A 23364-nucleotide genomic window follows, 5' to 3' on the forward strand; every position below is an offset into this window, starting at 1 on the left:
GCATATTTTCCCTCTTCAGAATCAGTATCTCTACAAAGATTGCCATTGTACTGGTGTTACACATCAAGTTCCTCACATGGAAAGTGGTGACAGTCACTCAAGACTGGTGCCAAACATAGTCACTCCACTCTGCTCACACCTATTCATTGTCAGGCCCATCTGTCCTTCCTTCTGGGAACACAGAAGCCTATTAAATTCTCCTGTGCATTCAATCATTGTAAAATATGAACTCTAAGTTCAAACGTCAGTTATTCATTTTATAGATTACTTCTCTCATCACTGTTACAAAACACTGGACAAAAGCAACTTGAGGAAGCTGTGGTTTGTTTTAGATTGTGGTTTGGGAAGGTATACAGTCTGTCATGACCAGTAAGACATAGTAGTGGGGCAATATGAGGTGGCTAGTCACATTGCACCAGAGCAGATATATAAACAGGAAGAGATGATGTGCTGTACGATGACCTCAAGGCCTGCCCTCAATGACTCTCCTTTTCCAATGAGGTTTCACCTCTTAGAAGTACCTTGACTTTTTCAAATCAGTGCCACCAACTTGTAGACTACATGTTCAAGTACATAAACCTATGTTTTATATCCAAACTGCAACACTCTTGAGGTTTGGGGATGGCCAATGGCGAAAGGCTCTTTCATCTAAATTGCTCCTATCCCTATTTCTGAGTTTTATCTTGCCTTTCCCTTTCTTCTTTTTTTTTTTTTTTGAGAACTTACTCTACTTCATTTTTGTGTTCTTAATTTGTCAGTATTATTGACACTCTACTGCCTTTCTTCTCCATATATTTTCCGTAAGTGAACTAATCTGTTGCTGATATTGTATTCATCAGTTTTCCACCAATGACTCTCAACTCAAAAATGACTATAATCTCACATGTATCCATGTCTCCATGTTAGGAAAATAGGTTAATGTATATATTACATTAGAATATGCATATATTATATATATATATACATATATATATATATACAGTATATACATATCCTATTTATATATAAAACATATATGTATATAATATATATAGTATTAAAATAATAACTCTTGGAAAATATGCAAGCATAATTCATTTATTCAGTGATACTCACTGAGTTCTTACTACCTAGATGGAGTGGGAAAATTCCAGTAGGAAAGAGACCAGCACACAAGCAGTGAAGGTTGAAGCTACAAGACTAGTTGATATTGCAGAAAGTCTAGAAGATGAGACAAGGCAAGCTACCTGACCACAGGGCTCATCAGTATTTAACAGACAAGCAGCACATGGCTCCTGACCCTGATAAGCTGGAGAGCCTTTCCTTTGATTTTTTCTAAGTACCTCAGTCTCTCAACAAGTAGTCACCAAGCCTTAACATTACCACCTTCATTCTCGCCATCTGATTGATGAGTCTTGTTCTACCAGTTATGTGAACAGAAACCACAACACTGCTGTCTGTTTACTCTTGTGTCAGCTTTTACCAACAGTAAACTCACCTCTTTCCTGTCTGGAACTAGATCAAAGGACTAGAAAAATCTGGTATGAGACAAACACACTGATGTGAAAAGTCTTGAGGCTCTGCCAAAATGAAGCTTGCAACTGATTAGCACTCTGCAGTTTTCTACCAAATGGGAAATCTTAATTGGAATGGCAGTGACTCAAAATGTCAGGGGTCAGGAGGACCTTCAATTAGTATGATGGGCTGAAGTGTAGAGAGCCGCGGTGAGCGGTGACAACATTCGCCATTGCAAGATGGCACTGGCATCCGGTGCTCCCACAAGTAATAAGTGAACTGCGCATGTGCAAGTGGTGAAAGGGCGCCAAGTCACTGCCCAACCCGGGGCGTAATACGAGGTAATGAGCAAGCAGCCAATTAGAAGTGAACACGCTGCTCTAGGGTGTATATAGGCAGTGCCTTTTTAGGGCTCGGGGTCTTCCTCTTTCCTTCACAATAAATGCTTGCTGCAGAAGGATCCTGGTGCCCGTGTGCGTTCTTGCTGGCGAGATGATTGCCTGGGTCACAGCTGGTGCCGAAACCCAGGACGCCCACCATCGCCGGCGCCAAGGAGACCCCCCCATCCATGGGGAGGAATCAGAACTGCAGGACAAAGGTAAGCTCTGAGAGGCATGTTTGGTCTTGATTTGTCTCATCTCTCTCCCCAGTTGGCAGGAGCTCTTGAAGCTTTTGCTATTGTGCTAGCAGCGCTCGTTCTCTTTCTTTTGCTTTCATTTTGCTTCCACAAATATTCTTGTTAAAAGGCTTGCCGCCGTTGGGCATGGTTAGACAGATGTAGATAAGCCGCGGTGCCCCTCTCTGTGTGTCAGCTTCTCTTGTAGATAAGAGAGCAGCATGGGAGCTTCACATTCAGTGATCACGGCGCTTCAGTCGCTCTTGCGACAGCATGAATTAAAAGTTTCTACAAAAAACGTTGGAGGGGTTTGTGAAGGAGGTCGACCACATGGCGCCCTGGTATATATGCTCAGGGTCGTTAACGCTCACCTCCTGGGACAAATTGGAGGGTGACTTAATTAGAGAACAGCAGAATGGGAAATTAAAGCCTGGGACTAGACCACTGTGAAAGCTAGTGAGATCGTGTTTACAGGACGAGAAATGCCGCTAGACTGTAGCGGCTGGCCAGGGAGTGTTAGAGGAGTTGCAAGACAGCATGTCAGAAACAGAGCGGGATAAAAGGGTGGGAGCTCACAAAGAAAAAAGAAAAGGCATGCCTAAGAAAAAAGACCCTTCCAAAGACGCCCAGTCTGCAGAAGTGAAAGATAAGGGCAAGGACACCCTGGGAGAGAAGCATAAGGAGGGAGAAAAGGCCCCGGAAAAGAAACCTCTTTATCCAGTAAAAGAACTGGAGGCCTTAGGGCTTGATAGCTCTGAGTCGGAGGAATTAAGCCCCTCTGAGGAGGAAGACTTAGATGAAGAGGCAGCCTGCTATGAGGAGGAAAGGTACCATCCAGATGAGCAGCCGCCGCTGCAAAATCGAAAGCAAAAGAAAACAGGAGATAGGAACCGCACGGCCTCTCAGCCTGTTGCGCCCTCCCGACCTATTGTCCCCAGCGCCCCTCCGCCTTATGCGGACAAGTCCTGCTCAGACTCCTTCCTTTCAAAGGGAGATAAAAGAAAGTTATTACAAGCCTTTCTGGTGTTTGAGGCTGCGGAGGGGGGGTCGCGTCCACGCACCGGTAGAATATACCCCTATTAAGGAACTTGCTGAATCAGTTAACAGATATGGAGTTGATGCTAATTTTACAGTCATGCAGCTTGAGAGACTTGCCACTATGGCGATGACTCCGAATGATTGGCAAAATACAGTAAAAGCTGCTCTCCCTAATATGGGACAGTATATGGAATGGAAAGCCTTATGGCATGATGCTTCTCAAGTACAGGCAAGGGCCAACGCCAATGCGGAAGGCAATCAAAGACAGTGGACGTTTGAATTGTTAACAGGTCAAGGACAGTTTGTTAATAATCAGACAGACTATGATTGGGGAGCATACGGCCAGATCTCCGCTGCCGCTATTAAAGCATGGAAAGCCCTCTCAAAGAAAGTCGAGGCTGGGGGACACCTAACAAAAATATTACAAGGCCCCCAAGAGCCATTCTCAGACTTTGTGGCTAGGATGACAGAAGCAGCAGGCAGGATTTTTGGAGATCTGGAGAGAGTTAAACCACTGATAGAACAACTGGTGTATGAAAATGCCTCACCAGAGTGCAAGGCAGTCATTACCCCTAGAAGAAGCAAAGGGTTGACAGACTGGATAAAGGTTTGCCAAGGACTTGGAGGCCCACTTACTAATGCCGGCCTTGCAGCAGCTATCTTACAAAGCCAAAACCACCCAAGTCCTGGTGGCCGTAAAGTCTGCTATAACTGTGGCAAACCGGGTCATTTGAAATGAGAATGTCGTGCTTCCACGCAAAAAAGAACTCCAGGGCTTTGTACCAAATGCAGAAAAGGTTATCATTGGGCTAATGAGTGTCGCTCAGTTAGAGATATTCAAGGAAAGCTTATTCAACATGATTCCCCACCAGTGGGAAGAGATGAAGGTATTCCAAAAAATGGGTTTCCAGGCCCCAGATCCCAGGGCCCCCAAAAATATGGGACACAAGTCAGCAACCGGAGGACACCTCTAGCCGCAGAGCTACAAGAGGTTCCGCAGGATTGGACCTCCGTTCCACTTCCCAATTCTTACTAATGCCACATGTGGGCGTGCAGCCTGTCCTGGTTGATTTTAAAGGTCCCCTGCCTGAGGGAAGTGTCGGCTTTATTCTAGGTCACTCCTCTCTTACCTTGAAGGGGCTTGTGGTTCATCCTGGTGTGATAGACCAAGACTATACCGGGGAACTTCAAGTTCTCTGCTCTTGTCCACAAGGCATATTTTCTATCTCTTCTGGGGGATAGGATAGCTCAATTGGTTGTCCTTCCAAGTTTGCATGATTGTTTCCCATCCACTGGGGTGCCTAGAGGCGCCAATGGGCTTGGTTCTTCAGGAACTGACTTCGCTCACTTGGTAGTTGACCTTAAAACTAGACCCACCTTGCAATTAATGATAGAGGGGAAGAACTTTATTGGAATTTTGGACACAGGAGCTGATAAAAGTATTATTTCCTCCAACTGGTGGCCTAAGGTGTGGCCTGTTACATAATCATCCCACTCCTTACAAGGGTTGGGATATGAAGCCAGCCCTGCAGTCAGTTCACGCCCATTGACTTGGCAGGCATCAGAAGGTCAAACAGGAAGCTTTATACCTTATGTGCTTCCTCTCCCCATTAATCTCTGGGGAAGAGACATCTTACAAGACTTAGGATTAACATTAACCAGTGAGTACTCTCAACAAGCTATTGATATTATGAAAAGGATGGGATATAAGGAAGGAAAAGGCCTTGGCAGAAAAGAACAAGGAAGATTAAGCCCAATCTCACAAGAGTGTAATACAGGAAGACAAGGTTTGGGTTTTCCCTAGTTGCCATTGAGGGTTCTATGCCCATACCCTGGCTTACGGAGGAGGCTGTGTGGGTTCCTCAATGGCCCCTATCCTCTGAGAAATTGGAAGCTGCTACAAGGCTGATTAAAGAACAAGTATAGCTTGGTCATTTAGAGCCTTCCACCTCTCCTTGGAATACACCTATTTTTGTCATAAAAAAGAAGTCAGGAAAATGGAGACTTCTCCATGATCTGAGGGCCATTAATGAGCAGATGTGGCTATTTGGCTCCATGCAACGAGGCCTACCTCTGCTCTCTGCATTACCTAAGCAATGGAGGATTATAATTATAGACATTAAAGATTGTTTTTTCTCCATTCCTTTATGCCCGCAAGACAGGCAAAGATTTGCATTTACCTTACCTGCTGTTAATCACCTTGAACCAGACAAAAGATATCAGTGGAAAGTTCTGCCTCAAGGCATGGCCAATAGCCCCACCATGTGTCAGCTGTATGTACAAATGGCCCTTGAGCCAGTTAGGAAACAATTTCCCTCCTTGTTACTGATCCATTATATGGATGACATTCTTATGTGCCATAAGGAATTAGTTATTTTGCAGACCTCATACCCTTTATTACTAAAAACCCTGGGACAGTGGGGCCTGCATATTGCTACTGAGAAAGTTCAAATTTCAGAAATAGACTCCTTTCTAGGAACAGTTATTTACCCAGAAAAAAATAGTTCCTCAGAAATTAGAGATTCGCAGAGACCATTTGCACACTTTGAATGATTTTCAAAAATTATTGGGTGATATAAATTGGTTGAGACCATTCCTGAAAATTCCCTCTGCTGAATTAAAACCTTTGTTTGATATTTTGGAAGGGGATGCTCATATTTCCTCACCAAGAGCCATAACACCGGCTGCCAGCCATGCCCTACAAGTGGTAGAAAATGCCTTACAAGATGCCCAACTAAAACGCATAGATGAAACCAAAGCCTTTGACTTATGTGTTTTTAAAACTAGACACTTACCAACTGCTGTGTTGTGGCAGGATGGGCCCTTGTTATGGATTCATCCCAATGCTTCTCCTGCAAAGATTATTGAATGGTATCCAGACGCAGTTGCTCAGCTTGCCCTTCGTGGGCTAAAAGCAGCCATTACCCATTTTAGAAGGGAACCTAAGGATTTAATAGTGCCATATACTGCCCATCAAGTCCAAATATTAACTGCTACCTCTGATGTTTGGGCGGTGTTGGTCACTTCCTTTAATGGTCAGATAGATAATCACTATCCCAAACATCCCATTTTACAATTTGCCTTAAAACAAGCTATTGTATTTCCACGCATTGTATCTCAGGAACCACTCCTAGATGGAGTGGTAGTTTATACAGACGGGTCAAAAACAGGAGTGGGTGCCTATGTGGTTAATAACAAAGTCACATCCAAACAATGCCATGAAACCTCACCTCAAATTGTGGAATGTTTAGTGGTGTTAGAGGTTCTGGAAATTTTTCCAGGTCCCTTAAATATTGTTTCAGATTCCATTTATGTAGTAAACGCAGTTAAAGTTTTAGAAGTGGCTGGACCAATTAGGACATCCAGTAGACTTGTAGAAGTTTTTCAAAAGATTCAGTTTACCTTGGTTAATAGAAGATTCCCTGTTTTTATTACACATATTAGGGCTCACTCAGGTCTACCGGGACCCATGTCCTGCGGAAATGATCTGGCAGATCGAGCCACAAAGTTGATTACAATTGCCCTCTTGCCAAAATTGGACTTGGCTAAAGACTTTCATAAAAGATTTCATGTGACAGCTGAGACGTTACGTCGTTGATTTGACATAACTAGAAAAGAGACTAGAGATATAGTGACTCAATGTCAGAATTGCTGTCAATTCTTACCTGTGCCTCATGTTGGAATTAACCCTCGAGGAATCCGGCCACTACAGATTTGGCAAATGGATGTTACTCACATCCCATCCTTTGGCAAATTGCAATATTTACATGTTTCCACTGATGCTTGTTCTGGAATTATATTTGCTTCTCCATTAGCCGGAGAAAAAGTGGCCCATGTTATTTAGCATTGTCTCGAGGCATGGAGTGCCTGGGGGAAAGCCTAAAATCCTTAAAACTGACAATGGACCAGCTTACACTTCTCAAAAGTTTGGACAATTCTGTCGCCAAATGGGCGTGACCCATCCGACGGGTCTCCCTTATAACCCTCAAGGACAAGGCATTATAGGATGGGCTTATCACACTCTCAAGTCTTATTTAATAAAACTAAAAGGGGGAGTCGAGGAGGCTCTACCCTCAGTGCCATGAGTAACCATCTCTATAGCACTCTTTACTCTTAATTTTTTAAATCTGGACAGTCAGGGCCATACGGTGGCTGACAATCATTGTTTAGAGCCTGACAGGCAAAAGGAGATGGTCAAATGGAAAGATGTCTTGACTGGTCAATGGAAAGGCCCAGATCCCATTTTAATAAGATCCAGGGGAGCTGTTTGTGTTTTTCCACAGGAAGAAGACAACCCATTTTGGCTACCAGAGCGACTGACATGACGACTTGTGGCACCTGAAGATGACCCTCCAAAGGATTCATCTGCAGACGTTTTCAGTCCTTATTTGGATCCTCCAAATTTGGATCCCTAGTATATGTGGGGAACAACGATGGGCTATATTATCTGCCTATCCAAAGCCTATGCCAATCAGACATAATTCAGTTGTTTTCCCTAAGTTTTTTATAACTAACAAAACTGTGGAATTGCCATATCTCCCATATGACCCTGTGTGGGCACCTTTAGGAGAGAATCGTTCCCTGATAGAGAAAGGCTCTCTCTGCTTCCAATTTGAGAAAGATGGAGGCTGTATCAAGTTAGTAAGCCAGGCCTTGGGAATGTTTGATGACCAACAAGGAGGCTGGTTGCACACTACCCAGAATACCAGTAACTCTGGTATAACCATTACAAGCAAAACCTTTTGGCAAGAGTCAATTTGGATCAATGGTACCTTTATATTGCCTAGAGCCACTTATAAGGAACGTCCTCCTCAACCTAGGATAGCTCCCCATTGTAGTCTAAATAATGAGGAAAACACTCCTCCTTGGTCTGATTGTCAGTCCTCTCTTACTAGCTGGGCAAACCAAGATAAGACGTTTTCCTTCTCCCCAACAGGAGGTCCGACCCAGGGGGAGAATGGGATATGAAACAGGGGATGTTCATACAAGATTTTGGGATGCATCCTTTCCATAAATGGCTACTGTATGGAATTAATGGTAGTTGTACAGATCTCAGTCCGTTGGTTTTTATTCAGGGTGGAACCACAGGCCTTCTTTAATGGCATTTCCAAATTTTATCAGTATCATAAGATACCAACTCAGGGACCTGATGGAACCTCGAGTGTACAGGGTAATTCTACTACAGAAATTACTGGGGTTAATAAAACTCAAAAGCAAATTGACTTCTCACCTACCCCGGTATGTGTCTATCCCCCCTTCCTGTTTATTCTTTCAAATTCCTCATTTGAAAATTGCATTAATAATTCTTGCATAATGTCTCAGTGTTGGGCTGCCGAACAAGCAAGGCGTGCCATGATTGCTAGAGTGCCACGATGGATCCCTGTTCCCGTGGAAACCCCATCTACTTTGTCATTATCCAGACAAAAAAGAGATTTTGGGATAACTGCAGCTATTATAACGGCGATCTCCATTAGTGCGGTTGCAGCTACAGCCGCCAGAATCGCTGTGTCAACCACAGTCCAAACAGTTGCAGTTTTAAATCAACTATTCGCAACAATGGCAGACGCAATTGACCTTCATACTTCTGCTGGTGCCCAGTTAAAAGGCAGGTTGATGGTGGTAAATCAGCGCATTGATTTAGTAGAAGAAAGATTGGATATTCTCTTCTTATTAGCCCAATTGGGGTGCGAAAGAAGGTTAGGCGCCCTGTGTATTACCAGTGTACAATATGATAATTACACACGAGCAGCTAACTTGTCTAGAAAATTATCTTTATACCTTGCAGGAAAGTGGTCGGAAGGATGTGATGAGACTCTTGAATCATTGCGAGAGGCAGTGATAGCCATCAACTCAACACGAGTGGACCTGTCATTGACTGAAGGACTCTCCTCCTGGATGTCTTCAGCCTTTTCTTTCTTTAAAGAGTGGGTGGGGGTAGGCCTGTTTGGTGCAGCCCTATGTTGTGGATTAGTGCTTATGCTATGGTTGGTCTTCAAACTCAGAGCCCAACAAAAACGTGACAAGGTCGTTTTTACCCAAGCACTCGTAGCCTTGGAACAAGGATCAGCCCCTGAAATTTGGCTATCTATGCTAAGAAAGTAACTGATGACTGAGACCCTCAGTTGATGCACCCCAAGGATTCAACCCATTGCACTGGGTTGATGAGAGGTTTAAGTCTAGCCAGCCCTTGCCTGAATAGCTGTGGTACCTGAATAGTAGGTTGACAGCCCTTGCACTCCTGGGAACTATATTCCATTGCACAGGGACGGGTGTCAATTCCTCTTTACATCCCCTTAGCCCTTGCACCCAGAGGACTTGTTTCCACTGCACCTGGTAGGGTAAGGGAGAATGTTCGGGCTGTAAGCTCTTGATCACTTATTTCCCCAAGATGGAGTTTGCTTGATTGGGCTTGAGTTCGAATCTTGATGGGTGCCACGCTAGATAGGCCAAAGGCAGTTCCATCTTTATAAAACAAAAAGGGGGAGATGTAGAGAGCCACGGTGAGCGGTGACAACGTTCGCCATTGCAAGATGGCGCTGGCATCCGGTGCTCCCACAAGTAATAAGTGAACTGCGCATGTGCAAGTGGTGAAAGCGCGCCAAGTCACTGCCCAACCCGGGGCGTAATACGAGGTAATGAGCAAGCAGCCAATTAGAAGTGAACACGCTGCTCTAGGGTGTATATAGGCAGTGCCTTTTCAGGGCTTGGGGTCTTCCTCTTTCCATCGCAATAAACACTTGCTGCAGAAGGATCCTGGTGCCCGAGTGTGTTCTTGCTGGCGAGACGATTGCGCGGGTCACACTGAAGAAACTATACTACAAACCAAAGATACACACATGCCACCTGTAATCTAAATATCCGGATTACCCATGGAAGCGAGAGCCAGATTTTAAAATGCTGAACTGAATGTGGTATTGCTGCATATCTGTAGTCTCTAGTCAGTCTTGCTTCAACCCTGATAATAAGAGGTTATCAAGTAACAGTCTCCACACTGTCATAGAAACATAGGTTTGTTCTAAATTATACCTCAAAGTCCTGCAGTAGTTTCTACTACCTTTAGCAGCTCAGTAGTTAATAACCTGAAGACTTTGGCAGAAGAAATGTGAAGAAAGTCTATGAATAGTATTGATCTTGTGTTAGTGGTCTGATCTATGTGTATTTGCTGAGGCTCTGCTTTATGGCCAAGGTACCTGTTTTCCATCCATCTTTCCCTTCTGTTTGGTTCCTCTCTAATCTTTCAACCCATTCTAACCAAACTCAACTTCTTGCTACTCTCAAATACTCATGTCTTTACACAAACTCTACATCTTTCTGGAACACTTCTAACTGCTTGTGAGATTCCCTGCCCACCAACCAAGAATTAGACTTCTTTAGCGTCCAATTACATTTCCGTGTATGACCATACACACACACATTTGCAAATGTCTTTCTTGACTACATTTGGGGCTTCTTAACAAGAGAGACCATTGTATTTTCCTCCTTCTATCCCAGTATCTCAGTGTATGTCTGAGGAATGAAAGAGCAGTTCCCGCAGGTTTGCAGATGGAAAAACCTTGAAATTATATTTAGCTATCTATAGATGTAATTTCCCAGCTTCTGAGTGAAGAAGGTCAATCAGCAGAAATAGAACATACCCAAAGGTACTTTATGCCAAAGGCTTGCAAATACAAGGTTGTAATTATGAAGTACACCATTTTCACTTTTTTGCAAGTAATTAACATTTCTGTTTGAACCAGAGATGCTAAACTTAATCAATTTACTAGGCTGCAACAATATAAATGCTAGCTACTTCTGTTTTTGAAAATCAAAGCCACAATTACACATTGACCGTTAGTAATATTCAACTAGCTTTGCAGGGACCTCCTGGCAGGTAACACAATCACTTGATAAAGCCAAGTGTTGTCATGTTGTCATTGACTTAACTACAGAATAAAATTCTGTAGTTAAATAAAATTCGCTGTTACAGTGAATATTAATGAGAATGGAAAATTTTACATGTGGGCAGACACCTTCCATCAACAGAAATTTTGACAATTGGGTTTCCTTCTTAAACTTAACTTCTAAAATTATTCCTATGTGCAAAGTGTGATACGATTGTTGGTATTTAAATATCACATCTATTTGTAGCTGATGAATAAAGCTGTCTTGAGCAAAACTTTATTTTTATCTAATTTTCACACAGTTCTCACATCTTCCTTATACAGACTTCATATCCTAAATAAAGGACATAAAGGAAAGGAGAGATGTGAAAGGGTAGAAAAAAACCATCACATCAGGCTTGGTAGCAAACTTCAGCTACTAATGAACTTTTCAAATATTATGTGGTTTTAAGTGTACGATGTAATTAAAAGATAAAGATGTGTTCTCTTAAGTTCCTGTGGTTTGCGTGGTAAAAATAAAAGGTTTTTCTAGATTTTGAAATAAAACAAAACTAGGCACACAATGCAACCGATAACTGATCATGTTTGTTTCTTAGCGTACAGGATGTGTGTTTGAGCATCAGTAATTTGAACCCAATGCAGCTGCATTCAACCACTTCTATTTGTGAAGGAAATAATTACACAACTCCTAACAGAACCTGAGTTCACAGGTATTTATTTTTTTGGATGAAGATCTCTGGTTTATTATCCAAATTGGGGAGCACTTTTTTTACCTCCAGCTTATTAAAATGGTTTAGACAATATAATGGCTAATATTAATTACCACCTAGATATAAGAATTATCTAGGTGACAGGCTGCTGGGCACACCAATGAAGAGCCTCTGGCCATCACTGTACTAAATCATCTTCATTAAGTTAGTTAAGATGGGAAGATCCATCCAAATAATGGCAGATACCCTTCCCTGAGCTTAATTTCTCAGTTGCATAAAAAGAAGTAACAGCATTCACCACTCTTAACTTCCTAACTGTAGATGCAGTACACCCAGATTTCCCAGCCTCCTTGGAGGAGTTTGACAGGCTAAAACTTCCTGTCATGATAGACTTTACTGGGAATTGTGAGCCAAAATAAACCATCTCTGCCTGCAGCTGTTTTTGTTACAGTATTTTATCATAGCATCAGGAAAAGCAGCTAAGATAGTAAGGTGCCCTGTTTAGGCCATTTCATGACATTTACACAAGTGAAGATGGATTCAAACTGCATTATAAACCTAAAGGAAAACTTTTAACATGTAAAAGGGTCCCAGAACATAACACAACTGACTCTCTAATGGAAGTACTATTCAGGCTGTAAAACTCAGCACAAAGCAACACCACCTGCCAAAACTAAAACAAAGGCCGAATCCATCAAAATAGTTCTGGAAAAGTCTCGAAATATACTAACCTTTCTTTTTAGCTTCTGTAGTTCTGCTTCTGGATAACTGTTCTTGTTAACTGAAGTATGTAACACAGAACATGATTTTTGTGCTTAAAACCTGAGAAAGACTAATACGACTTTCTATTGGCTTAAACCAATCTCTGGTGGATACCCACAACAATCCCATCAACTTTACTGCAGAATTCAGGACCCATTTCTCCCGGGTTTGCTGAAGCATAACATCTACAGTCTTCAACTTCACTCTCTGGCTGTTCTGACTTTATTAACCTTTCCTAATTGACAGCTACCCAAGCAGCTCTATTTGAGGTGACTCTGAGTGAGGCATGGCTTGTATTTCTCTAATTATGGCATTATCCTGACAATGACAGTCACTGCTTGGAATTAGTCATTCTAGTTTCTTGGGAATCTGAAAAAAAAATAGTCAAAGCTGACAAGTATGCTAATGTTTCAAAAATAGTTATTTTCCTAGGTATAAAATATCTCTTGCTTCCCTACCCTATTCTACCTACTTGACTGTCCCCCATCCACCTGTCTCTCTTCTCCTAAAAGGTCTTTTCTAACTCTTCACAAATGGAGACTACACACTCTTCTGCTTCTATGGCCACTACCTCAGAGTCCCCAGGACACAGAAGAGATGAGTCTCCATTCTTGGTGGCAATTTGTTTGTCTCTCTATATATCCAGTAACTCTTTACAGTTCCCACTAAGGGGAGCAGAGAGCGAAGCATAATAAAAATATATTGAGACACCCATTTCTCAGACAAATATGTCAAGTATGCCTGTCATGCTAGTGTTCTTGTAAAAAAAATGAACAGACTAATAAATTATCCTGAAGCATATTAGAGAATTAAATAGACACACATTCGTTGGTGGAAATGAGGCTTATCTCTGTGGGTTTCTTAAATTAATGACAGAAATATGTGATTTTTCATATATTCCATATGAAAACTTTGAGTAGGAGAAAATTACTTTAAAAAAATAACCAAGGCCTTGTATTATCATTTGCCTCACATCTCCAATTTACATTTATGGTCTGACACAGGAAATGACTTCTAGATAATACAAATCTTAGTAATGACACAAAACAAATGTAGTCACCCAATTTCTCTGTACTTTCCACCTTTGCTTCTCCATTGTTATCTTTAAACACCCTTGCTACTTGAATAAAAGTTGTATTTGTGCAGACCATCCTACAGGTTAGGTACACTGAGAAATTTTAATTCATTTATTGATATTAATTTTCTGGAAGCCTAATTTGAAATAATAATAGCACATATCCTCAGCACATACCCTCATCAATACCCTCAGCACATATCCTCATTCATTATCATCACTTTCTATGTTGTATCACTTATCTTACGCCAGTAAACAAAAACAGAGTTCTTATTCTATCTGTGTCACTGTATCAATTGCTAAGAGTTCAGTCAAACTGCATGATCTCCAGGAATACAGAGCACTGAGTGTTATTAGATGTGAAAACTCTATAGAAATGATATAATTCAGACTTACCTAGCTTGGTCAGAACCATCTGTTCCTGGGTCTAGAAAAATGGCTCAGAGGTTAAGAGCACCTACTTCTGTTCCAGAGCAACCAGGTTCATTTCCTGGCACCTACTTGACAATTAACAGCCATTTGCAACTCCAGGTCCAGTAGATCCAAGACCTTTCCCTGGTCTCCAAGAGCAAATGACACATTGCAAATGTGTATTGCGAAGACACATGTGTAAGCAAAACACTCATGTGCATAAAATAAAAAATAATTACAAGTGCCTGCTTTATCTTACATTGACATAGTGTTTGATTCAGAAAGGCTAGCATGGAGCCTGGGCATCTCTGCTTTCCCATCTTCATTTTGGAATATCTGGGAATTGTGAGACTAAGCAAGGTCAGGGAACTGTCGGGGCATCTCTGCTTGTACACTGAAGGCCTGGAATCAGCCATAGGCTTAAAGTCAGCCTGCTAGCATAAAGTCTTGAGTCTCTGAAAAAAAAAAAAAAAAAAAAAAAAAAAAAAAAAAAAAAAAAAAACCTTGAAACAAATGGCTAGAAGCTATTGTAAACAAGCAGCTTTGTTGGAAAGCTGCCAGGTCTCAGTCATAAACCTTGTAGATAAGTAACCTTGATGGACAATACTAACTTAGTTAGGAAAACGCAAATCATAGGTGGAGTCAGAGTGACCTGTCCCCTGAAGCTTCACCCAGCTGATACTCTGTTCTTGAAGATATCTGTATTCCCCCTAAACACTTACGCTCCTGCATCATCCCCTTCCCCCACATCCTGCCTTTTGTTGTATATAATCCCTGTGTGAAAAAGTAAAAATTATGGTTTGATCAGCCTATAGACAAGCCATGTTTCTTTGTGTTCACTTGTTCCCCATCTTCTCTTTCAGGTGACCTCCCCAGACCCTTGTTTAATTCCCTACAGGCCAGGACAGGGAACTACCAACCTAACCGATTCCCTTACTGTAGATAAGATTAACTGAGTGTGATAGTGATTTTGGAGATTTTCCATGAGTCATATATCCAGTGTAAGGCACTATAAGGCCCAAATCCAGATTTTCCAACTCCTCCTTCCATGTTTTTTCATATTGGCTAGGACTCTGAGTTGCAAAGGGGAAATTATCCAAAGTAAACCATTTATTTATTTATTTATTTATTTATTTATTTATTTATTTATATGAGTACACTGTAGCTGTCTTCACACATCAGAAAAGTGCATCAGATACCATTACAGATGGTTGTGAGCCACCATGTGGTTGCTGGGAATTGAACTCAGGACCTCTGGAAGAGCAGCCAGTGCTCTTAACCCCTGAGCCATCTCTCCAGCCCCAACATAAACCATTTAAAGTTTAGAAACAAAGAAGGAAAGAAAGAAAGAAAGAAAGAAAGAAAGAAAGAAAGAAAGAAAGAGGGAAAGGAGGAAGGGGAAAAGGAAGAAAGAATTAGACTTCCCTATTGTAGTAGAAAAGTTCCAAATAATGGTTAGACCTGGAATTTCTTGCCAAGTCTCTCCAATATATCTATGGTATACCCATGGGTAGCCTTAAACCTGTTGCTTCTCTATCCGACCAGCAGACAGGAATGACACAACTCGGAGTTCTTCTCAACGCAGTTTATTCAGGATCCTTTACCATCCTCTCTCTCTCTCTCTGGAAGCCCCTCTCTCCCTCAGCCCCTTAATGGCTGTCCTTTTATACCCCTGCCTGTCCCATTCAGCACCTGCCACGTGAGCATGCCTCATTGGTGCACCTCAAACAGTCCAATTCTGCATGGCAGCGAGTCTGCGCAGTAGTTCTGCGGTTATGGCTCTGTCAGGGAAAGGAGGGCGGTGCGCAAACCGCCAAGAAGTGGTGCTCTAGACTTTGCAGGCGCCATTAGAGCTGGCAGCACTGTCATACCCGCTCCTCACAATTCCCCCTTATTTATTAATTTTGGCAGAGAGAGTGCCTGTCTTAGGTTGACCCTTTCAAGCAACATTCCTTACCCGTCATGGGGAGTCAAACAGCTTTGGTTTGGTCCCTGTCTTAGGTTAGTAATGTGCCCAAGGAGTCTTACCCGTCATTGACTACCTCTCTAGCATGCCAAGCCACACTTGAGGAGACTGTTCCATCTCTACTGCGGCAAACGTTTGTACAATCAAGGCCTGAGATGTTTTCTGTTGGGCTTTCATCTGACACATGCACCAAAAGGCAAGGCAACTGATGGGGACCAAGCACATAGCAACCTCCCCGATTTCCACCCACTCCTTGATGTGGGACATTGCTTGAAGAGTCCAGCTGGTCAATCTGGAGGCCAGGGAGGTGTCCACTTTGGTCGAGTTAATGTGAACAATGGACTGTTGTAATTCTCTCAACATTCTCTCGAATTCTCTCGATCAATTTCCTGTAAGGAACTGAGACAGGCTTTTGGAAAGATTACTAGCATGGCTTATATTCTGAAAAGGCACAGAGGTAACACAGATAAAAGAAATACTGAGCTTTCAAAGGTGAGACTTCCATAATAAAAACTAGCATTGCTCCTTATCGCTGGTAGCATCCACATCAGCAGAAGAGTCTTCCTTAGCATCTCCATTCCTGTCTTCTTGCTGTATAACCCTGGTAAGCCTTTCTGGAACAGAAATTGGATGATGTTGATCCTGAGGAAACACACAAACAGACCCTCTCACCCACACCAATACTGGGTCAGGGCCACTCCATTTTCCTGTCAATATGTCTTTCCACATTACCATGCCTTTATGGGTAGCATCGGGATCAGCATGGCGATCAGCTGCAGACCATCCCTGCTTTTCCAGAGTCAAAAAGTTTAGGGTAAAGAGGGCTATAGCCATTCTCTCTCTAGGCATGCAGCCAGAGGCTATTCCCCCTCTTTGTTTAAGAAGACATTCCTTTAGGGTGCAGTGTGCCCACTCAGCAATGCCCTGCCCCTGAGGATTATAAGGCAAACCATGGTTAAGGTGAATTCCCATGGTCTTACAAAAGGACACAAAGGAAATAGAGGTGTAAGCAGGTCCATTATCTGTCTTTAAACATTTAGGCATGCCTCGGGCTCCCCAGGCTTCAAAACAATGAGCAATGACATGGCAAGCCTTCTCCCTGGAATGCAGGGAGGCAAACATAATTCCAGAAGCAGTATCTATAGATACATGAATATATTTTAATCTTCCAAACTCAGGGAAATGGGTGATATCCATTTGCCATAAATGTAGGGGGCGTATGCCTCAGGGATTAACCCTGATTCCCATCTGGGGTAATAATGGGGCACAAGCTTGACATGCTTTCACTATATCTCTAGCATCAGCATGAGGAATGCCAAAGCGAGATGATAGGGTTTTAGAATTTACATGAAACTTGCTATGAAAGTGTCTTGCTAACTCCAGGGAATCATAGAGAGCAAAATTTGCAACACTAAAACAGGTCTTTGAAGCTTTATCAACAATATCATTTCCTTCAGTAAATGGACCAGGTAAACCAGTATGGGCATGAATATGTTGAACAAAAAAGGATTGTTCCCTATTCCAAATAAGAAATTGCAATTGGGTAAGTAACTCTCCTATGGTGGACTTTAGGTTTATTTTACCTACAATTTCCAATTGTTTAATAGCATTTACTACATATTGACTATCAGATATCAAATTAAAGGAATGAGAAAATCATTCCTTTATCACAATCTGTAATTCTATAACTTGAGGGGATGCTGGAGAAAATTGGATGGTTACAGGCAACGATCCTGCAACCAAAAATGCTCCACATCCTGTCTTAGAACCATCTGTAAAAATAGTAAGGCAATTTAACAAAGGCTTTCTATGAGTGATCTGTGGAAAGACCACAGGATGAGCATTAATCAATTGCAATATAGGGTCCTTTGGAAAATGATTATCCATTGTCCCATTAAAAGTACATCTCAAAATGCCCAATCATTTACAGTGGCCATCAATACTTCAAGTTGAGCCGCTGTATATGGTACAATTAGGCTTGTAGGTTGGATGCCAAAGTGTTGAACACTCTGACGAATTCTTAGCATGGCTAATTGGGCTACTGCAGTTGGATAATGAGTGAGTGTCTGAGCAGGAGAAATTTTCTGATGCACCCAAAGTAAAGGGGTCCCTTGCCATAATACTCCTGTAGGCTGACATTCAGTTGGCAATATGCATAATGTAATATCCTGGGATTCATTTCTATGCCTCAAGGCTGCATCTTGTATACCCTTTTCCACTAATGTTAATGCCGCTCTAGCTTCATTAGTTAAATGTCTAGGGGAGTTGAGGTCTGAATCACCTGGTAAAATATCACATAATGGCTGTAATTGTTTATTAGACAATAAGAGATAGGGTCTAAGCCACTGTATATCTCCCAACAATCTTTGAAAATCATTCAAGGTATGAAAATTATCTGTGTGAATCTGGATTTTTTGAGGAATTACTTGTCCTAAAGATATTTTTGTTCCTAAATAATTAACCACAGAGCCCTTTTGTACCTTCTCAGGAGCTATCACTAACAGTTTCTTTCTTAAACTTAACACAACAGCTCTATAGGCTTCATCAAGCATCTGCTCAGTAGGGGCAGCAACAATAATATCATCCATATAATGATAACATTTGATTTTCAAAAAATTCTGTCTGACTTCTTTCAAGGCAGCATCAACATACAGTTGACATATAGTGGGACTGTTCGCCATGCCTTGTGGCAATACAACCCATTCATATTGCTGATCTGGCTCTGCATGATTCATGGAAGGTACTGTAAAATCAAACCTAGCCATATCCTTTTGATGCAATGGGATTGAAAAGAAACAATCTTTAATATCTAAAACTATGACAGGCCAATGTTTGGGCAAAGACGAAGGTAATGGTAACCCCCTTTGTACCGGTCCCATAACCATCATTTGTTTATTAATTTCTCTCAAAACATATAAAAGTCTCCATTTCCTGATTTCTTTTTTAACACAAAGATAGGGGTATTCCAGGGTGAAGTAGATGGTTGTATATGACCCAATAGCAATTGCTCTATTACTAATTCCTGTATTGCTTGTAATTTCTCTGAGGGAAGTGGACACTGAGGAACCCATATGGTCTCCTCAGACTTCCATGATATGGGAAGAGCTTCCTCAGTGGCCCCTAGAAAAAACCCAGTCCCGTCTGACCCTGTTTTCATTTGTCCATCTTTATTTAAAGTCAACTTGGATAAATTACAAACTATCATTCTGCAATCCAAAACTAGTGAGACTTCCAAACTACAACAGTCTGACTTAACAATGTATTAATAATGAACACTTGCCCTGAAATTTCACTCTCTTGCTTGATGCAATGTTTGTCTTAAAAGTAAAGGACAGGTACATTAAGTTTTAATGCAACTAAAAGAGAAATCCCTTAAATACTGCATGTTCTTCTTATTCAAGGGCTAGGCTAGCCTTTCATGCCTGTGTCAAAATTCTCTCTATCTCTCTCTCTCTCTCTCTCTCTCTCTCTCTCTCTCTCTCTCTCTCACACATACACACACACACACATATACACACATACACAGAGCTGCCAAACACAAATAAGAATATACCAAAATTTCCATACAGTAAAATTTTACTATATGAATACTGAGAATTAAGAGGGGAAAAGAAATTATCACTCTATTCTATTGCATCAATTCACTACCCTTTCTTCTGGATATTAAAGTCTTTATACTCCAGTAAATTTTTAAGCCAATTTAAAAACACTCAAACTTTTGCTGACCTACTCCCGTGACTAGTACCCCTCAGTCCCCGGCTGTCTTAAGATCCTTTCCTGAAACCAAAACCTCATCCACGGCCTGTAAGAAATTTCCCACAGTAGATTTCTTAAGCCCTACTCCTTTCGCTTTCAGTTTGAGCCTAGTGCAACTTGTTCCAAAACCGGGAACTTATATCATCTCCAATCTGAGAACTTAACTTGTCCCACTTACCTGGGAACTTACCAGCTAGCTGCCCTGACTTCGATGAGTTCTGAATCCCTGTACGGGCTACCACTTGTCGCTTCTCTATCCGACCAGCAGACAGGAACGACGCAACTCGGAGTTCTTCTCAACGCATTTTATTCAGGATCCTTTACCATCCTCTCTCTCTGGAAGCCCCTCTCTCCCTCAGCTCCTTAACGGCCATCCTTTTATACCCCTGCCTGTCCCATTTAGCACCTGCCTCATTGGTGCACCTCAAATAGCCCAATTCTACATGGCAGTGAGTCTGCGCAGTAGTTCTGCAGTCATGGCTCTGTCAGGGAAAGGAGGGAGGCACGCAAACCGCCAAGAAGCGGTGCTTGAGACTTTGCAGGTGCCATTAGAGCTGGCTGCACTGTCGCACCTGCTCCTCACATAAACCTACCCTAAATTCTTGTGTTATCTATCATCTTAGTCACTATGTTAGAAAAAAAACGGGCTAATCCTAATCCTCTGGAACACAATGCACACAAAATCCCAAGGAAGACTCTGGCTGGAATGACTGGTATCTCATGCTGCTTCCTCAGGTGATGATTATGGTCAAAGGAATTTGCTCATAAAGGGGTTCTATTGTCAGAAACAAAGTAAGACAAGAAATTAGATATACATAATGAACGAATGTCTACTTACTATCTAACCCACTCTGCAATGTAATCCATGGCTTATATGTTAGTGTGGGTTGTCCGAAGAAACAAAACTGATAATGTGTGCATACACATCTGTATAAGGGACAAAGGGAATATTAGACTGGTTGGTGTGGTAGAGGCTAGATAGCCTAATAATATCCATCCACATACTAGAGGGTCTGAAAACTTGGGAGATGCTTAGTTCTTAAAAACTGGGTGTCTCTGCAATGCCAACCTAAGGCTAAAGATTCTGGAGAGGCCAGTGAAATTGCTGGTCTTTGGTTCCCAGGAGAAAACTGAAGAGGCTGGAGTCTGATGTCAGCAAGGAAAGTAGCAATAGCAACAACAATACAGATAGATGGACTCACCAACAAAAACTAAACAAGTAGCACTGCTCTCTTCTCAGACCTCTCTTTATCTTTTCTACATCACTCACTTAGACATGCTTATTCCTCATGGATCTTATCCGTTCCATTAATCCTTTATGCATATACTCTTATATAAGCACCCAGAGACATGCCCCTCAGCTGAATGCTGACCCTACCAAGTTGACAGTCAATATTAAACATCACAGCCTTCAAAAGTTCATTTATTGCCTACATAATTTTTATAAAAAAATTTTATTCTATGGCACTCAACTTTTGTGAATCATGAGTTTTACAAAATCGCATTCTGTTTTATGATACATGGTGACATCCTTCACTCTATCATGTCCTATTTCATTTTGTAAAAAAATAAAAAAATGCAACCCTCACTCATTAAAGCATTTTCAATACTTTAATATTACAATTTGTTGGGAACATGGTAGAAACTAATTTGGCTGGTTTGAGTTTCAATTTGTCAAAAATTCAATGAGTCATGTAATATGCATTGTACAGACTTTAGGGAAACTATATGGCAGTCTCTGGATACATAAATAAGAAAAGAGGCACTGAGTAGGATAGCACAACACAGAATGCTAATCAGAGAGCAAAACACAAAGCAAGAGCCAAGACAGTGAGAAAACAGCCAGAGGCAGAAAGGAGCAACATTAGCAAGATGCTGGAAGTGAAGTCAGCCAAGAGCCTGGCAGCAGTGAAAGTAGGTCAAGGGCCCAGTCTACAACTTGCTCTGTAAACCTGCCAGGTGACCTCTTGGGGGAAGGGAGTTCTTGGGGGTTGGGAGGGGATATATATCCAAGAAACATGGAAACATTGCCTAAATCTTACTCCCATATGTTTAGCAAGTACACCTGTAATGATTCCACTTCTTTCTCTGCCTGCTTCATGTGAATGGGCATCATGCGGAAAACACTAGTGTAGAACACAGAGTTCACAAGAATCTCTGCAGGTAGGCAGATTTCCAGGTACTAAAATGGTGACGAGAGACCCGAAGCTGGCTAACTCTGAGGTGAATTTTTACAGAATGGAGTAACGCTGTTGCATAAGAAAATATTGTTTGCTTATGTTATATGTTACGGTAGGTATCTTTAAATCATACTTGTAGTCTATTTATATTTACCTGAGCAATTGGAAGGAAGAAAATTAAAACTTTCTCGTAAAATGGTCTTTGCATTGAATGCATAGTCTCAAGCTTGAGGCTAACCCCTAGGTTTCCATGCTCTGAAACAGCTTTGAGGACCACTCCATCAGCATCCCCTCCTTGGGTCTCTTGTGTACAGCCTCATGGATCTTCACTTGGAATGCTAGCTCTAGTCTTCTCCATGAGAATTAAACCATCTCTGACAGAAATGCAGTCCTACTCAACTTTTTCAACCATTTCTTTTTTTTTTCCCAATTACTACTTCTTTTTCTTATATAATAACAGTGTTGTCTGTCTCACTAAGCAGCTGCAAGACCTAGATTTTTGTTCTAAATCCTGAAATATTGCTTTCTACTAATAAGCTGCAGGCTGGAGCACAGTGAGTGAATGCTCACTCTCACCTCTTGCCTCTCTCTTTAAAGTCACTGGGAACTGTTTCCACCTCAGTTCTCAGTGCTTGACAGTCTAGCCAACAGACATGTATTGTTTCCTTGGCCAGTAGGCTCATTTGCTCCATAGAGGGCCCAGGATGCCCAGCCACATATTACCTGCCACACACAAGGTTTTTCCTAAGCTTCCTAATTAACTAACCTCCAGAGTGATCATCCTTCACTTCTGCTTGGATCTTTTATTAGAAATAGTGACTTAAGTTTATCTGGAACAACTGTCCTGTGTGTGAACCAGAAAGGCAAAAGTATGGCTCCTCAATCATCTTTCTAAAATCTTCATAGTTAAATTTTTTGAAATCTATAATTTTGAGGGCTGTATAAGGACATATAGTACCCAGGCCATACATGACTTAATATTTCCAGCAAGTCTGGGACATCACATAATAACAAAACACACTGCTCTTTTTTTTTCCCCAGCGAGATAGAAAACTAGTCACATGGCATAAATCAAAGACCATAAATGGCTTCAAGGCTGATTAACTATTTCTTACAGATTACTTAAGGTGTCAGTTTTCAGAGCTTACTCTGCATTTTTTAAGCTGCAGGCCTATATTAAAGACAGAAGGTACTAATGAGCTGCTGACCAGTGACAGTTGCAGTGGATGATGATTTAACTAGGTTTGGCCAAATGTCTGTAGAGGGGAGGACTTTGCAGGGCTAGCATTATAACTGGGCATCTTCACTTACCTGCAGTGCTTAGAAGTCTGAGAAACCTAAGTACTTATTCCGGTGTCATTGGTTGGTGTTGAATCTGGCTGAATTATGCAACATTTTGTTGAATTTAATGCAAACAGTATTTTTTGAGCTGTTACCTTAGAACATTATTCAGAGATTTGTCTAGTCCAGTTCCCA

This window comes from Arvicanthis niloticus, chromosome 15 (assembly GCF_011762505.2).
Source record: "Arvicanthis niloticus isolate mArvNil1 chromosome 15, mArvNil1.pat.X, whole genome shotgun sequence".
Taxonomy (NCBI): domain Eukaryota; kingdom Metazoa; phylum Chordata; class Mammalia; order Rodentia; family Muridae; genus Arvicanthis; species Arvicanthis niloticus.